This window comes from Phlebotomus papatasi, chromosome 3 (assembly GCF_024763615.1).
Source record: "Phlebotomus papatasi isolate M1 chromosome 3, Ppap_2.1, whole genome shotgun sequence".
Taxonomy (NCBI): Eukaryota; Metazoa; Arthropoda; class Insecta; order Diptera; family Psychodidae; genus Phlebotomus; species Phlebotomus papatasi.
The window spans coordinates 51,689,531-51,708,816 of NC_077224.1; the positions used below are offsets into that span (position 1 = coordinate 51,689,531).

General features: G+C 34.1%; 1 protein-coding gene across 2 annotated transcripts in view; it reads right to left on the bottom strand.

Annotated features, from left to right (window-relative positions):
• LOC129807224 (protein gustavus) overlaps positions 1-19,286 on the bottom strand; it is a 121,211-nt gene that overhangs the window by 54,484 nt on the left and 47,441 nt on the right. For both annotated transcript variants that reach the window (XM_055856341.1, XM_055856342.1), the window contains exon 3: positions 5,081-5,106. The gene's annotated coding sequence lies outside the window, so the exon portion shown is untranslated. The remainder of the gene's footprint in view (positions 1-5,080; positions 5,107-19,286) is intronic.

Consider the following 19,286-nt stretch of genomic DNA (forward strand, 5'->3'; position numbering starts at 1 on the left):
TTCAATCGTCAATAATGTCAATAACAGAGGCCTTAAGAGATCCCATTTCTTCTCAATCCATCCAACCTAAGAATCCGACCGGTAATTTAACACATGGCTGAGCCGAAAGCTTTGGGAAAAGTTGATGAGTTTTCCTTGAGGGATCCTATTTCCCGACGATTTCCGATTTTCTCATCAATATAACTAGCTATCCTCACGTCGGTTTTTTTCTTCAATATGTGTAAACATAAGTAGATTTTGATTCTACAATAGTGTCTTGGATAAAAGGTAAATGGAACTCTATTTGCACAAAAAGTCGTTGACATTCGAAGAACTCAAATTCAATTTCGAATTCTCATACTAAATTTTGGAAAAGATGGGAAAAATTTATCAAATATCACACTAAAAAGCTGGCAAAAGTTACTCAGTCATTATGGAGTGATTAAACACTTCACATTGTTGTGATTTCCTCACAACAATGTGAAGAACGAGACATTTTGACACTTGAGCACTTCGAAATTCGAACACGATGTAACTTCAGCCATCTTGCGAAAGTATTAAGAAGTAAGAAAGTCTCTTTTTTGGATCTTCAAATAGATTTTCGAATTTTTCAAGATCTACTTGTGGATGGTAAGAATACGCTTTATTCAGTAAGTCGAACGGCAAAAGTTGTGATCCATATCAATAGCAGTATAACAATTCCCGCCTGTACGTAATTTTCCCTGTCACACGACGAAGAGCACATCTATCTTCAAAACATCGAAAGAATAAAATTGCGATAATCAAGACATGAGACTCTGAATCCTAATTACTGATCCCTTCCTTTGAGTAGCAAGAACGATTCCAGTCTATGCAATTTCATAATTGCCTTCATTCAAATTGCAGATTTTTTCTCGTTCGTTTCTTTAATCGGAATACTTCCCGTCAAAATTATGCGTATTTACGATGTATGAATTTAACCTTAAAAATACAAACCAATGATTTTGAAAATAAATAATAATTTTAAATTTCTTTAATAAAAATTAAAAAAAAAAATAAACAAAGTTATCGTAAATAGATTTCCTGATCTAATAATTTGAAAACTGTGTAGTGTTTTAATTTCGAAAATTTCGGAATTTCGAAAAGATGAGCACAGTAGTGTGCAATCGACTTTGAAGGAAATAAATCAATCGAGTTGTCTAGACGTATGAGCAAACAATCGATTAAGCTTTCACCATAACGGTGATTGGTTATACCCCCATAGTGGGTGGTTGTTGTCACTGTTTTCATGTTCTATTTTTACATTATGATTTGTATGTAATATATACCTGAATTGTGATGGATAATTTTGATGACGCTCCATGTGAATATGTGAATCTTGCACTACAGGAATGCAGACACATAGGAAGAGCGGTAGTTGGTTAATAGATGATGGTGCTTGCTGAAGTAGATTACCAATGGGATTTGACACAATAAATATATTACGAAAATTCTCTACGACAAATCCTAATGGTGGTGGTCTATAGTGATGTCCCCAAATGAAACTATTAGCACTATTTAGTGTTAATCGATGATGAATTAAATTAGCCTCTCGTGATTCCACCCACAGTGACCTTCTCCACTGAGTCACGCAATTGCCACTACTGCCCAAAGGTGGCACAGCAATCCGATAACTCATGACACAATCGTCCCGCGGTCACGAATGAACTCTGAATGCCAAGCTGGCGTGAGTCAGCCGGCGTTCAGTTTTCCAAAGTACCCACCAACCACTCCTTTCAAAGAACTTTTCACGCTCACAAAACCACTCTACATAGATGGTAAAACTTTTCCTCTCCTCTCTTTTAGAAATTCCTTCCTCTCTAGGTCCTTCAACCGCACACTTCCTCTTACTACATATATATCAATCAAACCACAACCAACATTTGAGATCCTATGTCTCTCTCACAGTTCTGAATTGCAGCAAAGAGTGCAGGAGACACTGGGAATGGAAATGATATACAAAAAAAAGATTCACAAGATTTCTCTCCCTCGATGATTAGCCAAGGGAGTTATTTTCGTGTCTGAAGACTGCCACCACTTGAGAATATCAACGCACCCCGTAAAGAAGACAACAAACCAACCCATTTGCAACCATCGTCACCACCTCATAACTTCGTGGGACGCCTCAAATGTTGGGGCCAACGAGGGGTTAAGGGATGCAAAGGGGAGTCTCACTCAAACAGAAGCCCCAACATTGGGCGGTGGTGTTGTCCACTGCTCATGTGCAGAATTCTTCGACTTTGGCGCAAATTCACGAAAATTTCCGTTCTTCCACGTTTTCACTCTCTCCCTCGTCACCCTCTCCCCCCCCCCTCTAAGGGTTTTTCTCAAGGAGTTATACCCAAAAATATACTTTGTTTCATAATCAGCCTTTAATTTCAACCTCTTCAAGCGTGCTTAAATGGTATTAAACATGATTTCGATGGAGACCCAATACCTTGGAAATATCTTAAGGTTTATCGAGGGTAAGAACGTTAAGACTTAGAAAAATGTTGGGTTTCGGTTTTGACTATAAATTTCTGGTTTATATTTATATCAAAATAATCGATTAATCATAGATATTTTAAGACATTTTGTCTTTTTTTGTTTGTTTTTAAATTGTATGCTTTTGATCACAGTTTTGATTCTATCTTTTGAAACATGATCATATAATAAGAGGCATGATAGTTGACGAAATAGTGTGGACTAGGGCAACAACTGTAAATCAAAGTCGAGGATATTTTCAAAAACAAACTAAATGATTACAAAAAGTGGATGATCTTCTTCAAGTGACGTACCAGAAAACTCTGGAAAAAACATCTCAGACTGAGGTGTTTCTTCTGCTCTAAAGACAAAACAGTACTGAGTGCCTCGAAAGGAAATTCCCTAGAGAGGTCCTTGGTCTTAACTATATTTCTGCAATTTTGGCAACTAAAACGTAAACTAATCTCACTCTTTGTAGAAATAGATATTTAATTTATGATTTATGACTTTCTCTCCAGAATTATACACTTAAGTGTCAATACTACTTGGTACTCATAATCCTAAAGATATATTGATTCTGCGTACAGAGTGGTATCCAGGAAGAGTGTTACCCAGATACACAAACTTTAGCATGCTAAATATCGTCGATTGGACCAGCAACTGAAATATGATTAAGATTTTGCCAAGGACCAGTTTTACATTTCTGATTACCAATTAGGCTCCTTATGTTTCCCCACTCCTATTCTATCTTATCACCCGATACGGGTAGCCACTCCATAACACAGCTCTGTGGTCAATCAGTGCCGCTACTATATCACAGCAGCCCATCTCGGTGTGTCTTTGGATCAGTGACAGTGAATATTTGTATCGACTGTACCACTTTCAGACCGAACTCATTCTTGTACCAGCCTCTATTGTCTAGGTGGTTCCCTTTTTTTGATAATGTGCACCATAGGCATGACTATTCATTCATCTAATCTAAGCAGAAATATTTTTCTGCTGGTGCTTAGCTTTGAACCCGAGACCTCATAGTAATAGAGACACTACTCTATCACTGATCTACTTGAGGTTCTAGCAACTGAGCTAACTGCATTTGCTTTCTATTCGTATTTGTCGCTGATTAGCGTTTTTAACGATTGCAAAATTAGGTAAAATGTTTGCCATTACCTGGGATTGAAGTGGGGACCTCTCGCAACCCAGTGGAGTGTTCTGGTTTTGAGCTGCGGGGGCCTTTACTCTAACTAACTATGCCACTGACCCGAACGTTTTTCCATATGGATTGACTGAGTTCTGATTTATCATTTCTGTGAGACTTCGAACTTATGATTGCGTATCAAAAGCCAATGTTTGAACAAATTTTGAAAAAGTACTGCATATCGCCCGTTTTTTTCCAGAAAAATAAAACAAACATTAATTATTTTAGTTTTTCAAAATCTAATAAATCTAAACCTACATCTAAATTCTCCCAATAATCCTATGCCCGGATCTTAAATTTGAAGCCCGTAAAACTCTCTAGTTTAAAGGCATACGTTTAAGTATTGAACTCTTTGTAAGGAGAGAAGTCAGCGTGTAAGGTAATCATTGTTTTCTTATTTGGTTTAGGCTTAGTTCTATGTTTAAGTTATGTTAACTTTCAAATCTTCTAATCATATACAAATCAAACGGCAAATATTTCCTTACAAATTTACTCAAATCTAATCAATCCAACTGGTTAAATAAGGTTTCAATACCTTTGCTATCTGTACTTCAGATTTGCTTAGTTCATCAATACCCTTAACTATACATGTGCAGTATAGTTTGAAAGCCGACAAATCTAATAAGTCTATCAACCCTACTAAGAGAAAGCTACCCTTTAGAAATTTTAAGTGGTAAATTCAATTACTCACAGTGTAACATAAATTTAATGCAGACGAAGTGGAAATTAAAAAAAGGGTAAATTGAGAGACAAAAAAAAACTACACTTTCCCCAGGAAAAATTAACCAGAATTCAACATAAACATTGTATGTGAAGTTCTAAAGACTTATTTGTAGTTTGAAGAATGAGAAAATCTTTTAGCCTTAATTTGTTGAGTATAGAACTTGTAAACACAATTCCTTTGTTGAAAGAGTAAGGAGAAAATATTTAAAGTGCCCTATTACTGGAGTTCTTCCCCTCTTTCAAGAAAATTTCTTTTCTCCTTTAGTACCCAACCTCAAGGATTTTCACTGTGCAAGTTATATCGCAACTTCCTGTAGACTCTTTTTCCCTTGGTATTTGAGTCTGGAAGTTGGGAAAAGAGAAAACGTAAGTCGTTGATACTGTCAACGACGCAAGAGCATCATCCCCCACTGAGAATTACCAAGCATCAGCATCAACAAGATAGAAAAGCCACCCCACCCAGAAAATCGAATGTAGCTATCAACGACATTTGGTCGGATTTGCACGCCTCTACAGTATCGATCGAACGACGGGGATGCGCGTGGTTCAAACGGGTACTGGAGACAGAAAGATAAAACTTTCACACACAAATCATTTTAATCTTTTTTCCATTTCTTTTTCAGTGACCCTCCAGACATACCCTCTTGCACCTTTTGCTTTAAAAAAAATATCTTAAACTTCTAGTTTTACTCAAAAACTTACCTATTTCCTAGAGAGTTGAACAGAACCTGAAATACACAAAAAAGGCATTAAGTTATGGTTTTGTAGAATTATGATAAATTATGACATGTTCATTGTATGGGTACATCAATAAAGAACTGTGAATATGAAATGTAGAGAAACTTCGTATTATCCTTGTATAAAGTATCGTATATGGTTCTGGAAGTGAGAGGTATAGAATTTAAAAGCGCCCAAATGTCACTTGATCCATAACAACCCTTCCCTTTAACCATGTGTTTTTGTATGTGCTACATGTATTTGAAAAGACCCCTCAATTCACTTTTTCTGCTTTCCCTGGTTAACCCTTAGTTAGCCCTAGAAAAGAGTTACAGATGTAGAATCTGCAGATCTTTTCGACAAATTTATCTTTGTTAATCACATCTTAACACTCAGATTACGAATTTTCCTAATCGATCTAAAAACGATTTTAGTATTTATCGTCCTTAGATTTTCACCATAGACTGGGGATACTTTGATCACTTACATTCTGTTTAGATTCTTATTTATTTAAACATGACCTTAAATACTAAGCCTTGTTCAAATAACTATGGGAACGATATCTCACTCTATCGCGGCACCTAAGCTCCTAATTGTTTTTATTCTACGTTCCCTTGTTCAACAATCCTTAGCTTGAGGCTAAGACTGTTAAACCCGATTTATTTTCCGTTTACAGTCCATTAAGCAAAGCGTTTAACAGAGCGGTAACCGGGTAAATGATTAATAATCTGCCGTGTTTACCTTTGGCTGTATCTAACCGGATGCGCCGTGATTTCCCTATTACATTTGGTTTTAACAAGACCTTAAAAGGGTTTGCAAGGAAACTCTTTCAGATGGCTAGTGAGCCATCAAAAATGGACCTTGCCTTCGCTAATTCGTAGCAATCTGATTTTCAGTTTTCGGTTTAACCTCTAGCTCTGGCTGAGATCTCAGTGGCGCAATAGGCAAGAGCGTTGGCTCTTGGGCGGATGAGATCTTTGACTCGACTCTTACAGTCGTGAGTTCGAGTTCCGCCCAATGTACCGCCTTCGCCTAACAACTCCGGGAGCATAGAAGAAGCATCTACACTTCGGGAAGGCGCTCCTGGGCGGTCTACAATGGACCTAGGAGATCCTTTCATTACGAGAATTCACATTGTAAAAATGATTACCTTGTATATCTCGATACGATAAATAATAATAATAACCTCTATGGTCAGGTACCCAATGTATTGTAGATAGACGTCTCGCTTCTCTGATTCAGTATCCAATCACAGGCCAGTATAGACCTAACTGAGCATTATAATAAAAAAAAAGATATAGCGTAATTATGATCAAATGATTAAACTGTGAGTCCATGAATTTTCGACTAAAGCGATCTTCAGACTAGGGCTTTAGCCCAGTTCTCAAAGGCCTCAAAATCCACAAAGCACCTAATTTTATTGGGCTATCAGAATTTGATTGTTTGAGAAATTGTGGAAGTTACGACATATGGCTAAGCCTTGTTCGGAAGCCCATTGTAGCAGGGATTCTGCACTGAAAGATTCCTTAAAGAGACCAAGGCTTATCCAGGTCAATTGCCCAGCAGCAACCTAGCTCTGTGTCCCCATCCGAACTCTTCCAGGCTGACTGACTGACTGACAGTGTCGCCTGTTAGCTAATCCCCTACACGGCGGGCAACAGAACTATACCACCAGGAAAAAGCCTTACTTCGAGTTAAAGGCGAGAAATATGAACTTCCCGAGAACAGGGAAGGGAATTCAACAGTCGGGCCCTATTTCGCTATCAAGTGAAAAATCTCGACTACACCATATAAGTTGTTTCTTGGCTTAAGCCAAGACAGTATTTTAATTTCGTCTGAGCTATACCTTTCGTTCGATACAATAGTTGCTTGCCTAGAGAATACTAATAATTCTCAATTTCGAAAGATTCACTGAAAAACATTAAATCGGAAGTTGTTTTTGTGTGTACTGATACATTTTAATATCAAAAGAATTTCAGAAGACACACTGCCTTTTCTTTCTACTCTTTTTTTTTAATGATTTATCAGACCGTATAGCCTGGACCGGCGAAAAAAAAATTAATCTGTTATAGGAGAACCTTTAGGCATTGGATCAATCAAAAAACCTTTGCGTCGAAACAGAAGCTGATCACTGGTGTCGAAATTTCCAGTAATTTCTTGTAATCAGCATTTTAGGTGCACACTGAGAGAAATCCGAAAAAGTTAAAATAACATTCCGGAAATGTTAATTTTACCCTGCAGTATATGTAGATCCAAAATCGGTGTAAATATTACCCTTTTTAGGTGTATTATGGGTTAAAGTTACCCTTTTTCATGTTGATTTTACCCTTAAAAGGTGTAAAATTAACATTAAAAAATTTTGATATATTTTTACAACTAAAAAGTGTTAAAGTTATGACGAAAAAAAGTTAATCGCAGCCTCTTTTTTTTCTCAGTGCATTAATCCTTTTTCAATTTCAGAACTGAATATCTTCCGTAGTCCTAAAACTTTAAAAAATAAGGAAATGTCTATTATAATGTAGTTCATATTGGTGATTTATCCAAAAGGTAACTAAGGGTTAACACAAGCACCCTCCGGAACCACCCAAACTTACAACACCGAGATCACATAAAGCCATTGAAACATTCACTCTCACTTTGCGTATTTTGAAAATGCTTTATAAAACAGCGGCAATAATGAAATTTTGACCCAAACGTCCACCAAAGAGGAATTTCATATGGGGAGCCACTATACTAACAGCTGTTCTCATTACATTATTTCTCTTTCACCTCACCCAGCTAGAACACACTGAATTTCCATCTTTTGCGTTTTTTTTTTTCGTTGAAAATTTATTTACTAATTAACACTCATCGAGTTTATATGCTGTTTTTTTTTCAGGAGCCCCCCAATATCTCTTCGTCTTTCCCCACCGCAAAACATAACTTTCAGAGACCAAGTTGAAACAACAAACAGAACAACTTTAATTTTGTGCATCTGCTCAACTGACAAATGTAGAGAAAATTAAAGTGAAAGAAAGGCAAAACAAAAGTTTATGAAACAGATTCTCTCACTGCAATATTATCCCTTTATGTGCACAAAAGTCCATCCATATGTGACACTTCGAAAAGCGTGCATCTTGTACAAATTGCAAGAGAAAAAAAAAACAATATTTAATTAATTTATACGGCAGACATTCACGAAATGGCACTACAAAATTTATGTCACTATAAAGTATTGCCTAATTGGCCGTTGATGACATATTGCGGTGTATTCGAGTCATTAAGAAATAATATTGAAAAAAAAAAATTTGATAAATCACTATCGCGAAAAATTTTTTGCTAACCTTGACATATATTTTGGATTTAGTACTGATTTCATGATGATCTTTGAAGCACAAACTATCGGTAAAAATTTCAAAATTTGTGTAGGGAAAATCGGGTCTTATAGTGGATAGAGGCTACATTGGACAATAACTGAAGAGCTGGAAAGTATGCCAGAATAAATTACTCACCTAAAATCTTACTGAATTAAATTGTTATTGAAATAAGTTTTTGTAGGACTTAGATCGTTAAAATTCGAGAACAAATTCGTAACACTAGAATTTTCCGGAAATCATTATTTCCGTATAAAGCCCAAAATAGTCACAGTGATCGTCTTAACGATCATCTCGAAAAATGAGGATTAGTGTCAATACACTCAGGGATCAGCCCAAAATTTTAAGGATTAAACTGATCTTCCAAATTCATGAGATCTAGTGAAATTACGAGGAATAGGCGACATTAGCGCCATTACTGAAAATTAAAAAAACTTCAAATTGGAGGCAAGACCTCCATTTGCTCTCCAAAAAATATTTCTCGGAAGTCCTCAGAGGAAGACCGCACGGGTTTTTATTTTCATTATTGATTATATTTTATTAGTATTTTATAAAGACATTTCGTGCATTAAACGAGAATGTCTTTGAATCATTCCCAATAGAGGTTTCTTCAAGGTCTAAGTTCAAAATGACACTAAGGAAGGGTATTTATTAACCAATTGGTGCAATTTTGGATTCATTGGAAAGGTCTTTCGTTCGTGAGGCTTGAACCAGTTTAAACTTTTTAACGACAGACAATTAATTTCTATTTGAAATACAATTTTATTACTCCATTACTTTTCTTAAACAACATTATGCCATTCATAATTCGGGTATGAATATGAACCAATAGGGGAGACTAGGGAAAAATTTGTGGCATCGAAAATTTTAAAATGGCATATCTTCCAAGGGAAAAGAGACCAAGATTTCAAATTTTTAACATAGATTTCCTTCATGATCCTCAATGAAGGTTTTAAGAAATTTTAGCAAGGCATATAGAAAATAAAAAACAATGAAATTTTGAAACAATTGGAGAAAGATTTCCTAGAAAGGCTATGCAAGGCTATTGTGAGGAGGCGTCGACCTCAGGGAAGACATAGAACAAGGTGGCTGAATCAAATTCAGGATCTTTCTACCTTCTTGAAGTGCGGCATGGGATCGACTGGCGTGGTCCTGCTAACCTAGATGTGCTAAGCCCGTAACCCCAATAGGGATAAGCGCTTGAAAACTATGTTGATGATATTTTGAACCCTGGTTTTTCTTCAAATACTTAAAGTGTGCCAAATTCCGGCTAGCTTGCAATTTCGGCCACCTTTTTTGTTCCTCGAATTTCTATGATTTTTAGTTTTTACATACTCTAGAGATTATACAATGCAAAAGAATAACAAAAAATATATCTTCGACAAACGAGATGACGTGAAAAAGGCATTGGAAGAATTCCTGAAGGCCAAGGAACTATGAGAATAAAGCTGGCCGAAATAGGGCAACAAAGCTATGTCTACATTTTTATTCATTTTAAAATGTATTAAGAATGATTTTAGAGTAAAGACGATAAACTGTCTATAAGTTTCTAAGCAACACTCCTTAAGTAAAAAGAATAAAAAAAATCAATTTCTATTAAAGATATTACATTTCAAACTTGAGACTTTGGCGCTTGCATGCAACTATGCCGAAATTTGGCACACTTACCTTACCCTTCAGAAGATATCAATTTTCATTGACTTATTTTCCGAAATTTATACATTACTGTGTGTTTTCTGTATCATTTGGATCTACTGAACACGAATCTGTTGTCCGTTTGCGAATTTCTAAAGTGATTTTTCTCCAGAATTAGCTTTATCAAAAATGAGCAGTCAGGGTAAAATTTGTAAAAAGGCATGGGGTAAAAATTGGCAAAAAACAAAGAATTCCTATGTTCACCATGGTGAAAAGAAATGTCCAGTAACTTTTACTGATGAGACTGAAAATTATATCTGAGGCAACTTTATTCTAGAGTACCCGGAATACCCCATGGCTGACAATATTTGCCCCAGCACTTCAAAGAATTTTCTCAAAATCATCTTTTGGAAAATGTTTCGGAAAGCGCATGTCCTTTCGAGATAGAGAAAAATGAAGTTCGACAGAGTTGGAGAGCGGTAAAGAGAAACTCATTCAGATTCTCTGATAGCTCGTGAAAAAAATAAAATATCGAAAATATTCGTTTTGATAAATTTTGCCCCAGTGTCCCCTAAACATTAAAATATAGCGCAAAGGTAATATATCTTGCAAATGATATTCTAATTTAGGTCATGAGTTAAAGCATTCCGCAAAACTAAAGCACTGTCACTCCTTTTATTTTCTGTAAAAAAAATAATGGTTCTAAGAAAATCAGGCTAGCAACGTTAATTGCGAGTCACACAGATTTTATCACTGATTCCACTGATTTAACATTTTTCCCAGATACATGAATTTTAAATTTACGTAAAATGTAGCCTCACTCTTCCCTACAAACGTAAAAAAAAACCTTAAGTACTTCTTTAAAAATATAGTGATTCTCTTAATGGTCCTCTATTTATTTTCAATATTTTACTTCCTAGAAATTAAAAAAAAAAGATTAAAAAAAATGTTAAAATCATATTTCTCAATAATTTTTCTCGAAAATTTTAAAATGCCACATTTGCCGATCATTTTGGAAGATTTAATTGGTTTGACAACCATTAGGAAGAAACCCGAATTTAGCAGAGGTTAGAGATTTATTAGGCTGATCAAATATCAGGAGAGTAATCTCCCAACGACCAAACCATTTTTTTTGCAAATTTAATTTATTATCCGGTTTACTTATATATATGAACTGTGAAAAAAATCTGCTCAAATATAAATTGCTCAAATTTTGCAGAATAACCGGTCTTAATTTTATAGAAAAAAAAAAGATCATCAAAGAAACACAAATTGGTGACCTTTCGAATGAAGTTCAATACATCCAAATTTGTCCATGAACTTGTTTAAGATATAAAAATGTTAATAAAATATATCTAAAGAGGTGAATGGAGGTTATTGTCAATTTAAAAGGGATGGAGCATAGATTAATTTGCGATGAATCTTCAGATATGTAATACTTTCAAAAACTGCAGTCTTATCATTGAAAGCCAAATGATTGATTTGAAGATTTTTAATGCATCATGTAATGAGTTTTTGTAGGTTGAATCTTTGCCATGACCCCCTTTATGCCATTGTTTAAAAGCCTAATGTAAATTTCATCTAATATAGGTTGCGTGAAAAGTTCGCGGAACAATAATTATAAATAAACAGAAAATTTATAAAATTATAGACAGTAATTTAGTGTCATATAAATTCATAAAAATCTTTGAAAAACAGTTTAAAAGCGAACAGCTGGATCTTGGTAAAATTTCGTTAAACGGACTTTTTGTATTGGATATTGACAAAACATTTTCTTACATTTTATATGGAAAAAACATTCTTCTGATGAACTTTTAGCAAGATCCAGTTGATCGCCGATTTTTCAAAACTTTCGAACTCAATGAGAGAGCAGTTATATAATCCACTTTTTCAACTTGTGACACGGCTAGAGGCCAAACGATAAGAGATATCGACTTATGGTCTTTGACGACCCCCATAAGTCAACATTGTCCAGTAGGGGAATTCTGTAATTTTCGTGGCATTGTCACGCGTGAGTTCGAAACCTGAAAATGCCAATCGAACTTTTTTGTCATATCATATGAGTTCGAAAATGCAATTCACTGATTTTTTAATGAAATGCCTTTGCTCAGTGATATTATGCAAATACACTCTGTCTTGGTTGATTTGTTTAACAACATTCATTGTCATTTGAATTGCCAGAAATTTCAAATATGTGACTTCTGACCTAGGAAATGTCATGCCTCTGCTTCTGACAATGTCACGTCAGCTGAAATGGCAATGTCACGGCTACTGAATCGCATTTTCGAAAAAGCTCTTCTGAGATTCAAATCCAATTTGTCATATAGCATTACCAGAGCGTTACAGAATTCTCCTCCAGGATAGTCTTTTTCTTTTCCCCCACCCCCTTCTTTTCCTCTAATTCAATGGTATTTTGGTTTATTTCAAAAACTGCTACTATGATTTCTTTTATTTCGAATATGTTTTAGAGGTAGTCAAAGCGAATATTTCGTCCTGGGACACCTATGTTCGAATACCATTTCGATATCGGATTTTTAAAGATCAAAGTTCGAGTTTCGATATCGAATTTTCGAAGATCAAACCGTTTTTAATTTGCATCGGGCCAGATTTCTCGATAGATAATTTATAGCGGTCAAAATGTAGACAAAAACCAATTTTTATCAAGATAAAACACCTACTCAGAAAAGAGGTCTGACAAATACATTCCACAGTTTTTATACCTGAAGTTGGTCACCAACGCTAAGACGGCGGCGGCCATTACAAACCATAATGTATGTACTTCATGCTTGTTTTGTGCTTCATCTTATAAGCATTGCTGACCAATAAATCTATCTATCGGTCTACCTATATCTAGATAAGATCAATAAAATTTAAAACAATAATATCATTTTTAGAATTCAGTGATGTTTTTTTTTCACTCCACGAACTTTCCACGCACACCTGTATTATCTTCATACCGAAAAGCCGAACATATTAACATTGTATTATTCTTACTTGCTATTCAATGAAAGCAAAGACGAAAGTTGAAGAAATGTCTTGTGCTTCTTTGGGATACGTCACTTTGAGTAATTTTAAAAACAAAACAAGAAAAAAAATATTGAAAGAGTTATTTTTACACCATTACTCCACCTCTGTCATATCCTACATATGTACATTGTGGTTTTCAAAATAATATAAAAAAAATAAACTTAAAAAAAAAGATACAAAAAAAATGCAAGTCTGTGTTGTAGCATAGGAAACTTATGTCTTTTATATGCCTTTAAATGTATATATCTCAAACATACAACATAACTTCGATGCTTGTGTACCATATTAAGCGTCTTCTCTCATTCTTTGTAATAATACAGCAAGCACAACACGACAAAAACCACTGGCGTCTCTCTCTCTCTGTCTCTCTTTAATGTGAATGGTTGAAGCGATGACCGCTGTCAAGGTCTTCAGGCCGTTTAATTCCTCTTCATGGTACACAGAATCTCTGTATAGTTTTCCTCTACATCTTCTCTCTTTCATATAAACAAAAATTTCATCACGAAAATAGTCAATGCACACATCATCATGCCATCGAAGGAACGAAAAACCATTCACCTAACGACCAAATGTCATGAATTCTGTGAAAAATCCATCAAATACTCCACAAGTACTTCACTATAACCTATGCCTTAGGAAAAATCTTTGAGAAAATATTCGAAAATAGTATTGAAAAAAATATACATATGTACTCAAAGAAATCAGCATCCAGACAAAGCATTCATGTATAACAATTCTCAAATTACTCTGCTCCAGCACATATCTCAATGTTCCAATTGTTTTGCATATACTATATAGGTGTATATATTATATATTATAAATATATATACATATATATATATATATATATATATATATATATATATAATTTCCATACTTTATTCTCATATATTCCAAAAGGCATTATTATTAGAGAGTAAAAGAACCCACAAAAGTGGAAATTATATTTTCTCAAAAGAGCTTTTGACTATAACATACACATATCGTGTGGTATTCAACTTTGATCGTGAAACATCGCAAGACTTCTTTGACTTCTCCGCATTCTGTTGTGTTATTGCTAATTAAAGTGGTCTGGTCTGGTTGGAGGCTTGAAAACTGCCACTCACCCAAGTTTAAACCAAGAGAGTGTGATGCCTTCTTGCAAGGTTACAACACTCGATGAGTGTGAATTATACATAATTCACTTTTCATAATTCATTTCCTTTTCTTCATTTCATGATACATACATATACATACACTAACGTATTGATTATACCGGGAAAATTATGTTGAATGTGGGAATTTTTGCTAAATTCAAACTGTTTTTACTACCAATCATTCTTAAAAAGCCTTAAGCAAATTTTGGTAAATTTCAAATAATACATTGTTAATTCAATCTACCAGGATTTGTACTGTTCAACAGTTGTAAAAACAGAATTTAAATTTGTGAGTGTCAAAGATAATCCAATTTCAGTGTAGAATGGATTGTTTACTTTTTGGCCATACCCTACTTTTAGGCCTGATAGCATAAATCACTAATTTAACACAAATTCAAAAATTATTTTCACCTTGGGGGTCTATATCAGCGTTAAGTCGGCGATGGCTTTAAGGTATTAGGCTAAATTATGCATAAATAATCATCGATACTAACGCAGATACGAGTAATTTTGAAAAAAAAAATGCTCATGTACTGCTCTTCCGAAGTATAGGTTTAAGTTTTAATTATTTCATTATTTAAATATTTTCACGTGTAACGTGAAAGTATCCCATAAGCTCCCTAAAATCAACTTATTCATATAATTCTCTATCGAAAATGCGAACGAAAAACTACATTCAACGAGTCAGTCAATTTTCTTTCTTTATTCTTAATGGATTTGACTTAAGGTTCTTTTCGGAAAATTTAAAGCATTACACTAGCTATTAAAATATAATATTATAATAGGTCAAATTCATTTAAAACATATTTAAAAAAAAAAATGAGTTGTTCGAAGATTGAGTCGCCTGAAGGTAGCGCGCATTCCCCTGCACGTGAGTCAATAACAAAAACCGATTTTCGAAAATTTTATACAGAATATATATCTTGGAATTTTCATTTTTGATTTCAACCAAATTATTTTTTTTTTTAATTTAGGCGCTAAGGTAACAAAAAGTGTTAAATCATTCCTAATAATTTCGAGTTCTGTATCGGATTTTGCTTACTTTTAGGTCTTCTGGTGTTCGTCAGAAAATCTCTTCAAATTAGGAAAATTCGGAATTTTGCCATTCCTTTTTAGCTTAGGGTAAGTGTGCCAAATTTTGGCATAGTTGCATAAAAGCGCCACAGTTTCAAGTTTGATATGTAATATTTTTAATATAAATTGAATTTTTTATTCCTTCTTCTTAAGGAGTATTACTTGGAACCTTGTAGACAATTTATCGTCTTCATTTTCTCTAAAACCTACATTTTAAAATGAATAAAAATATAGACATAACTTTGGTGGCCTATTTCGACCACCTTCATTCTCATAGTTCCTTGCTCTTAGGGAATTCTTCCTATGTTTTTTCACATCATCTTGTTTGTCGAAGCGATATTTTTTGTTATTTTTTTGCATTGTTAAATCTCTATAGTATACAAAAAATTAAAATTCATGGAAATTCGGAGAATAAAAAAGGTGGACGGAATTGGAATCTGACTGGAATATGATACACATACCCTATCTTTCCCTTATTTTTCCTCTTCAAGTTTGAAAAGTGAAACTGACTGACGAATATCGACAGGACTGAAAAGCATTCTTAAATCTGAATTATCGGTTCCAACTGGCAATGTGATTAATTATTCTTATTCAATTTTCAATTGGATTGCCTAATTTTAAGCAAATTTTGACAACTTTTGAGGTGCTTTATGAATCAGTTTAAGTCTGTTGTGAACTGGTAAAGTTTGAATAATTTTCCTCAGTGGAAAAAACCTTTACGAAATGAACGAACTTGTGGTAAACACTATGATTTTCTCGGCGCAATAATAAAGGATCATTAAACAACTTTAGTAATAATTTAAGCAAATGAGTCGAAACTACTTTTAGGGCTAAATCTAAGATATGAGTTCGAGCATTTTGCAAAGCTCTGACACGCTTTGCTATACCTTTCATTGATTTAACGATACTTTCTCTATACGTCAGTAAAATATTAAGTACTTCAGATTTTAGTTTTGCAACGTGAAATTATTAAAAATTCTAAAAACTAGAGCATAATAATCATTTTATGCAACTGCAAAGTTAGAACAAAATGAATGTGAAGGGTGTACAAGAAGGGCTTGGTGTATACTATGAGTCATCTTACTAATGTATCTTGAAGGATGATATGACCCCAATTTTAAATACCAGCATTTAACACTCCAAGCAGACTTTACTGAATCGAGTTTTTCAATTTATTAGCATTTAAGTAATGAATTATATCAAATTAGGGCTATCTTCAGAGCCCTTCACATTTGTAACATTCCACTAAATGGTCAACAGATCTCATTTACAAAAATTGAAAAGTTCTTTGGAATACATAATTAGCTTGAATTGATAGAAAATTGAAAATATTCTTCAGAAGCATAATGTATTGAGGTGATTTTGATAATAAAGCCATCTTTAACAGCAATGTGAAAAGAATGGAAAGAACTAATCATCTATACACTAGTATACAACGATTTTGAAAATGAGAGTGATAATAAAACCAGTAAGACATTGAAGGTGAAACTGTGGAATTTTTATGATGCATAACAGATAGTACAATTACAAAACAATATTGTCGATGTCCAGCATCTTTTGCTGGGTCTTAAGAACAATAATACCAGGAGGCGGCTAAAGAACATACATAAGGAAAGAATGAAAAAGAAGCGATCTTACTTGTTTATTATTCTCTTCTCTCTCTCTCTCTCACACTCTTTTTCCTTATAAACTCTTGAGCTAAGGCTGATCGAATAATTGCAACAATTGCTTCGTGAACAGCAACAAATACATTGGCAACAACAACAAAGAGAGTTATCCTTAAGACAGTATTTTGACCCCGAATGATCGATTTTTTTTTTGACTTCTCTCGCAATCTTCAGTCGTGGGAAGCATGTATGTGCAAGCATAAAGTATTATAAACCACGATTATTGTTATTTATATTATTAAGAAAAAACTTTTGCAAAAAAAAAAGAATATCACGACAAAAAATTAAGGGAATAATCCATAAAAAATGCCCAGACATTTCCCTTTCACTTCCTTTGTGTATCACCAACAATTAAACTTTAATGCTCATGGTGATCAGACTTAAGGTACTAAAAGTCTTTTTTGTTTGCTTAGCTCAGGGGCAATCATCCTGGGTCTCATTTAATGTAACAAGATACTATAAGAAATAATGGGTGAAATTGACGCAATTTATCCCTGACACCTTTTAATTACGCCACCTTTTGCTACCCAAAACCTCTTCCTTGATGAACCTGATAATTAGAAAATAAATTAAAGAAGGACATTTCCTTGAAAACTTGTGTGAGAAAATACATTAAAATAAACCAGAAATTACTCAAATAATATTAAAGTTTTATATGAAAAGTTGAAATGGTTGAAATAGAATTAGTCTAAGATTTAATTCAAGTTTTTGTAATTTTCTATATTCATTCTGCAAATTAAGCGATTTCTTTTTCTTTTTATTATATCACAAATAATTGTATTTAAATACATAGAATTTAGGGGAAAGTACTCTCCCTTCGAATGTTCATACCTTCGAATAATGTGAATTTTCTTTAATTTTCCTAGAAAACTTACACATTTTTATTAAAAATTACTTAGCTTCATCAATTATTGTTAATTACGTGATAATGGTAATAACCCACGTGTATTTGCATTCGTACATGCACGCCAGCCAAAATATTAAAATTTTCGGTGATTTAGAGCGAAATCAAAAAAAAAACGATGCCGTTTTTTAAAGAATAAAAAAAATCTGATCAATGAAAATGATTTTAATTATTTGTAACTGATTTCTTAGCCTTCATTATGCCTTCTTTATGGCAGAAATAAGTCTTTTAGCCATATTGAAGACCGATTCATAAAGAATTTTTAGCTCAAATTGCTCCATGCGCATCTGATATCATTCTTGAGCTCACCTACGGTCCATACGGTATGATAGGGGAAAGTACTATCCCTTCGAACGTTCATGCCTTCACTGAGAAAAAAAAGATGGTGTGATTAACTTTCTTTCCTCAGAACTTTAACACTTTTTATGTGTAAAAATATATCAACATTTTTTAATGTTAAACTTACACCTTTTTAAGGGTAAAATTAACATGAAAAAGGGTGACTTTAAGCCATAATACACCTAAAAAGGGTAATATTTACACCGATTTCGGATCAATACTGCAGGGTAAAATTAACATTTCCGGAATGTTATTTTAACTTTTTCGGATTTCTCTGTGTTCGAATAATATGAATTTTCATTTATTTTTCCTAGAGACTTACACATATTAACACATAATTATCAATAATTGATAATAAGCTAACTAATATTTAATAGAAATGTGTCAGTTTCTCAGGAAAAATAAGAAAAAAATCACATTATTCGAAGGCATGAACGTTTGAAGGGAGAGCACTTTCCCGTACTGTTTAACTCCTGCGTTAATTTTTCTTACAATGATGCCTAATGCATTTTCATTGGGATATAAACTAGCATAAATTGCTATAGACAATCCAAAATTTGCATTTCTTGCTGGAACCACTCTAAGCTCTTTGGATGCAATTTGAACACCTTTAATACAAGAAAAATTCCTGGTGACCTAAAGGGGATTCGAACTCGGGAAAGTTGTATCATAGAGCGAGTGCTCTAGCACTTGATCCCTTGAGTGCATTATCCTTAAATAACTTATACAAAAGTATGGAATGTTCTATCATACATTTTTAGAACTTTCCACCGGAATTTTGCTTAAAAAAACGAAAGTAAATTTTAGGGTTTCCAAAATCCCGGGATTTTTTAAATTTCAATATCCCGGGATTTAAATATTTGACTAATCCCGAATTTCGGGATCCTGGGATCCCAAAAAAACTCGAATTTTAGGATACCGGTTATCGGGATCCCGGTATTAAGAACCATTCGCGATCCCGGGAACTTCGGGGCCCCATTTTCTTCGGGATCCCGGGATTTCGGGATCGTAATATTTAGGAATTTCGGAATCTCGAAATCCCGTTTTATCAATGCA